Consider the following 6795-nt stretch of genomic DNA (forward strand, 5'->3'; position numbering starts at 1 on the left):
TACCTTATGTATGCTTATGATATGTACAAGAGGCTTGGTTGGAGCCCTCCGGGATTTCGATCGCCGTGTTACGACTAGGCCCTAGGTCGGATCGTGATATTTCTCATTTAATTAAACTACCCCAAATCAATACAAATAAAATATGAAAGTTTAAAGAATTAAATATTTAACTAAATTAATGCATGTCCTACTCAAATCAACGTCAGGCTTTATTAACGAATGGCAAAATACATAAAATATGTCCAAATCACATTTTATCATTTCCGAGGGGCCTATCTAACCCTACCCCTACTAAGTTAATTTTATTATTAACCTAAAAGTGATCTAAAAAAATAAAACTAACGTCCTAAAAGAGGCCTAACGCCCCAACTTAATGTCCAAGAGACATTGGACTTACTATTTGGTAGGTGCTAGACTTAAAGAATATAGGCCTCCTAGTTAGACACATCATCAAACAAAATAAATAGAACAACATTTAGCACATAAGTCTCTAGATTAATTAATTAACATGCTTGAAAAATAACAAATTGTGAAGGTTCAAGGAATATTATGTTTGTGCAAAGATAGTTAAATCTAAGTCATAATACAAACTTAAATATCATAAGGGTCGAAAATCAATTATTAGACATACGAAGGCAATTATAATTACTGGGCTAATTGTAATATAAGAAGGCTTTTAGATAATTTTACTTATTAACTGTAAGTATTTATAAAATTCTATTAACATGATGATTTTTAGTTAATAACATGCTAAAAAATTATTAAAGTATTATAGGCATGATTTCTAAATAAAATAATATGTTGAAAATTTATTAAAATTATAAAGCATGGTTTCAATATAAAATTAATTGCTAACAATTAATTGAGGCTATAGGCATGATTTCAGGATAGAGTAACATAATAGATATTTATTAGAATCCTATAGGCATGATGTCTATATATAATACCATGTCAAAATTTATGACAAGTATTATAGGCATGATCCTTAAATAAATAAACATAATGAAAACTTATTAAAATCCTATGGGCATGGCTTCAATATAAAATGACATGTTAATATATTTATTAGATCCTACAGGCATGATATCTATAACATAGTGAAAGTGTTTATTAAATTCTAGACATGATTTCTATAACTATTAACATGTTGACTAAGGTGGTAGCAATGGTAGATTAGGGACATGTTCTCGCTCGGGGACAGGAATGAGGTCGAGGGTAAGGAGGGGTAAGTGGGTTAAAAGAGCATCTAGACTAAGAGTAGGTTCTTGAAATATTGGGACGTTAACGAAAAAATTCATAGAGCTATTTAAGATTCTAAAGAATAGGAAGATTAATGTGGTAGACATTTTCGTAGACAGTGATTTAAGGGATCATGTGGTGGAGGTTAGGAGAGTTACTGATAGGATGATGTCGATTAAGGTGGTCGTTGAAGGAATCACGTTGAACATTATTAGTGCTTTTGCACCGTAAGCAGGCTTAGGTGAGGAAGATAAGAAGCATTTTTGGGAGAATTTAGACGAGTTAGTGAGAGGCATACCGACTACTGAGAAGCTTTTCGTGAAAGGGGATTTCAATGGGCACATTGGGTCTATTTCGGGAGGGTATGATAATGTGCATGGAGGCTTTGGCTTCGGGGACAGAAATGGAGGAGGAGTCTCACTTTTGAATTTTGCAAGAGCTTTTGGGTTGGTGATAGCCAATTCGAATTTTCTAAAAAAGGAGGATCACTTGGTAACCTTCCGTAGTTACCATAGAGCTAGTTAAGATTCTAAAGAATAGAAAGATTAATATAGCTTGTGTCCAAGAGACAAAATAGGTAGGTTCTAAAGCTAAGGAGGTAAACGAGTATAAGCTTTGGTTCTCTGGTAGATTAAAGTATAGAAATGGGGTAGGCATTTTAGTAGACAATGATTTAAGAGATTATGTGGAGGTTAGGAGAGTCTCTGATAGGATGATGTCGATTAAGATGGTCGTTAAAGGGATCACGTTGAACATTATTAGTGCTTATTCACCACAAGCAGGCTTAGGCGAGGAGGATAAGAGGCATTTTTGGGAGGATTTGGACGAGTTAGTGGGAGGCATACCGACTACTGAGAAGCTTTTCGTGGGAGGGGATTTCAATGGACACATCGGGTCTATTTCGAGAGGGTATGATGATGTGCATAGAGGCTTTGGCTTTGGGGACAGAAATAGAGGAAGAGTCTCACTTTTGTATTTTGCAAGAGCTTTTGGGTTGGTGATAGCCAATTCGAATTTCTCAAAAAAGGAGGACCACTTGGTAACCTTCCATAGTTCAGTGGCTAAGACTCAGATATATTTTTTACTCCTTAGGAAGGTTTATAAAGGTCTATGCATAGACTGTAAGGTCATTCCGATCGACAATCTTACAACCCGACATAAACTCTTGGCGATGGATTTAGGGATCAAGATGACGAGGAAGAAGAGGATCGGGGATGCCCGACCTAGGATCAGATGGGGGAGTTTGACCACGGCTAGCGTCTTAGAGATGAGAGAGAAATTGAAGGATATGGGGGCTTGGGATTGTAGTGGGGATGCGAACACTATGTGGGATAGGAAGGCCAGTTGTATTAGGATTGTAGCAAGGGAAGTGTTGGGAGTCTCGATAGGTAGTTGTAGTCGGCATCGAGGGGACTGGTGGTGGAATGGACAAGTGCAAAGAAAAGTGGAAGCAAAGAAGATAACGCATGCAAAGTTTATAGAAACCAAAGATAAGGTGGAGAAGTGGACGAATAAGAAACTTTATAAGATAGCGAGAAAGGAGGCGAAGTCGGCGGTTTCGACAATAAAAACGACAACTTTTGAACGCCTTTATGCTGAAAAAAAAGAGAAAGACGGGGATAGGAAATTGTTCAGGCTAGATAGGGCGTGGGAGAGAAGGGCACGCAATGTGGATCAAGTGAAGTACATTAAGGACGAGCATGAAAAAGTATTGGGAGAGAAGACCCTCATTAAACAGAGATGACAGTCATACTTTCATAAACTCTTGAATGAAGAAGGAGACAGAGAGATTGTGTTGGGAGATTTGAAACATACAGGGAGGCGTCACAATTTTGGGTGTTGCAGGAGTATTACGGTCGAGGAGGTTAAGGGTGTTGTGCGTAGGATGCGCTCGGAAAAAGCGATCGGACCTGACGAGATTCTTAAGGAATTTTGGAAAAGCGTGAGCTTAGTAGGTTTGGAGTGGCTGACTAGGTTATTTAATGTCATCTTTAAGACGACAACGATGCCTGAAAAATGGAGGTCGAGCGTAATGATCCCTCTATACAAAAACAAGGGGGATATCTAGAGCTGTAACAACTATAGAGGTATCAAGCTTCTAAGTCATACTATGAAAGTGTGGGAACCAGTTCGAATTTATGCCAGGACGCTCAACTATAGAAGCCATCCATCTTATGAGGAGACAGGTGTAGCAGTATAGGGAGAGGAAGAGGGACTTGCATATGGTATTCATCGATCTAGAAAAGGCTTACGATACAGTTCCACGAGAGATACTATGGAGATGTTTGGAGACTAAAGGTGTACCTGTGGTGTACATTAGGGTGATCAAGGATATGTATGCGAGTGCCAAAACCAGGGTAAGGACAATAAGAGGGGACTCAGAGCACTTTCCAGTTGTGATGAGGTTGCATCAAGGATCAACCCTTAGTCCATTTTTATTTGCCTTGGTGATGGATGGATTGACGTGACAAATTCAAGGTAAGGTGCTATGGTGTATGCTTTTTGCGGACGACATAGTTCTGATCGATGAGAATCGTAGTGGAGTTAACGCTAAGCTGGAGGATTGAAGACATACCTTGGAGTCTAAAGGGTTTAAGCTGAGTAGGACCAAGACAGAGTACTTAGAGTGCAAGTTTAGTAAGACACTTCAGGAAGTTGGCACGGAAGTTAGGCTCGGTGACCAAGCCATCCAAAAGAAAAGTAGTTTCAAGTACCTTGGGTCTATCATGCAAGGCAGCGGGGAAATTAACGATGATGTCACACATCGTATTAGGGCAGAGTGGATTAAATGGAGGCTCGCTTCCAGAGTGCTATGTGATAAGAAGGTGTCACCACAACTTAAGGGCAAGTTTTACAAAGTGGTGGTTAGACCGGCTATATTGTATGGGGTGGAGTGTTGGTCAGTTAAGATCTCTCAAGTTCAAAAGATGAAAGTAGCCGAGATGAGAATGTTGAGATGGATGTGTGGATATACGAGGAGCGACAAGATTTGAAGTGAGACAATTCGGGACAAGGTAAGAGTGGCCTCAGTAGAAGACAAGATGCGGAAAATGCGACTGAAATGGTTTGGGCATGTGAAGAGGAGAGACACAGATGCTCCGGTGTGGAGGTGTGAGATGTTGGCCATGGATGATTTCAGAAGAGGTATGGGTAGGCCGAAAAAATATTGGAGAGAGGTGATTAGATAGGACATGGCGTAGTTACAACTTACCGAGGACATGACCTTAGATAGAAAGGTATGGAGGACCTATATTAGAATAGAAGGCTAGTACATAGTCTCGTTATTCTTCTGTATTAATAGGCGCATTAGCGCACTATAATTTCTTGTGCTCTGGCTTCTGTTACTATCTTTCTATTACTTTTTATTCTTTGATTACTCTATTTTATTTGTATCACTTTCGTTATTTGCTTTCCCATGACGCTTTGAACTTCTTAGCCTTATCTGACCTTTTTTTATTCTTCTTTTGAGCCGGGGGTCTCTCCAAAACAGCCTTCCTACCTTGGTAGGAGTAAGGTCTGCATACACTTTACCCTTTCTAAATCCCACGTTATGGAATTTCACTGAGTTACTGTTGCATTAACATGTTGAGATATTAAATTAAAACCTATGAACATGATACCTAAATGACTAACATGTTAAAATATCATTTAATCCTATAGTCATGGTTTCTAAATAAGGTACATGTTCTAATGTGTAACACCCCTCAAAAATTTTCCCTAAGATTCGGACCCTTCCTATATATGGGTAGGGTCGAACCCGAGTATTGAGGAGCGTATGCATGAGCTAGGATGAGTCCCCGAGAAATTTAAGGATATTGGAGGCGATGTGGGGTCACAAGGGGGCCCTAGGACCAAATTAAATCCAAGAGATGCGTCGTGGCTAAGTCTTAGGATGAGTTCGTATAAGGGGTCAACTTCTAACGACCCTATCTTTTGAAGGACGACAATCTGGGTGGCCCACAACCTATTAAATTAAAGGTCGTCGAGTCTTCTTTCCAACGCCACCAAGAATGTAAATTTTGAAGTTCGGAGTCAAAAGATATGACGATCCTAAGACGAACTAGCTCGATAGGAATTTTGGGCCTGGGTTACAACTGCTGGGAATATGGCCTTGGCGCCGCAAGGGCGCGAGGCGCCACTATCGCTCCAGGTGCATTTTTGCCTATTTTCAGAACTTTTGAGAAGGGGCAATTTGGGAATTTGTCCCAAATTATATATGTATCCTCCTCGAGCATTTGGAGACACATTTTTCAGCCCCTACTCTCTTTCTAGAAAACCCTAGAAAACTCTCTCTTCTTCATCTTCTTCTTCTTCTCCATTCTCAACAAAGATTTGTCCCAAGAGCTTCAAGACTCCAAGTTCCTATTGAAGACCCAACAATAAAGTTTTCTTCAAAGTCTTCACTAAGGTATGTAAGGCTATCTAAAACATGGGTTGAGTCCACCCATGTGCCCTATACCTTCTTTGAGGATAAATGCCCATAGAAATAGAGTTTCTTTCTAGGGTTATGTTCAATTGAGTCTTGTCATCTATTAAATTGATTCTTGCTATGTTGGTGAGGTTGAGTCAAGAAACTTCTAAAAAGAGTTCTTGTGTGAGTATGAGTTGATGAAGATGAGTTGTTAAATATGTTTTATTGATTTTCTTAGCTATGTGGATTATGATAAAGGTTGCTATTTTCTTTAAAATGATGTTTATCTTAAATTGTTGATTTAAAGCCTTGAAATTATGTTGAGTATCAAAGATTGATTAAATGGATAGATGAAATGTTTGGTTATGATTACATGTTGCTATAAATGTGCATTTAAATTTACTTTGAACAATATGATTGAGATTGATCGGATAGTATGATTGGGAGAGATTTGATTGTGATAGAGTTGATGAGTTGACAAGGTTGTAATGAGACTTGTCGATATGATTTGATTGGATGGAGTTTTATGAGCATTGAATCTTGAAAGGAGTATCGAGCACCGAATCGGATAAGAGTAAAGTCCATACTTGAACCCAATAATTACGTCGCCAAACGTAGGAGGGGATTGAACCGTTAAAGTCGGATGTTTTCCCAAAATGTTTCTCCTGACATTATAGGACTTAGTTGGATTGAATCCATGATTGGTTGACTCGTTCATGCTCTAGCAAAGCATGAACGAACGCGACAACAACGTCAGCTTGTTGTACTGTCACTAGCTCATAAGTGATGATTGTCGAATAAGAGAAACTCCCACATAAGTTTTGATAGTACTCTGAGTCGGATTGAATTGAATGGTATGTGATTAATCCCTTCTAAACCGTATTCTTGTTTAGATCTAGGACACTTGATTGAGTTGTTATTTCTCTTGAGTTGAGTTCCGAGTGGGTTTGATGTTTCCTTTATGTCATTTCATTCGGCCATTTTACATACCAGTACATTTCACGTACTGACGCCATTTGACCTGCATCGTTTCATTATGCAGAAACAGGTACTAGAGATTATCAACCGGCGCTCCGTTGAAGATCCACACCCACTCCCAACTAGCGGTGAGTCCTCCTAGTTCCGAAGGATATTAGACCCTTTTT

This window comes from Solanum dulcamara, chromosome 11 (assembly GCF_947179165.1).
Source record: "Solanum dulcamara chromosome 11, daSolDulc1.2, whole genome shotgun sequence".
Lineage (NCBI taxonomy): Eukaryota > Viridiplantae > Streptophyta > Magnoliopsida > Solanales > Solanaceae > Solanum > Solanum dulcamara.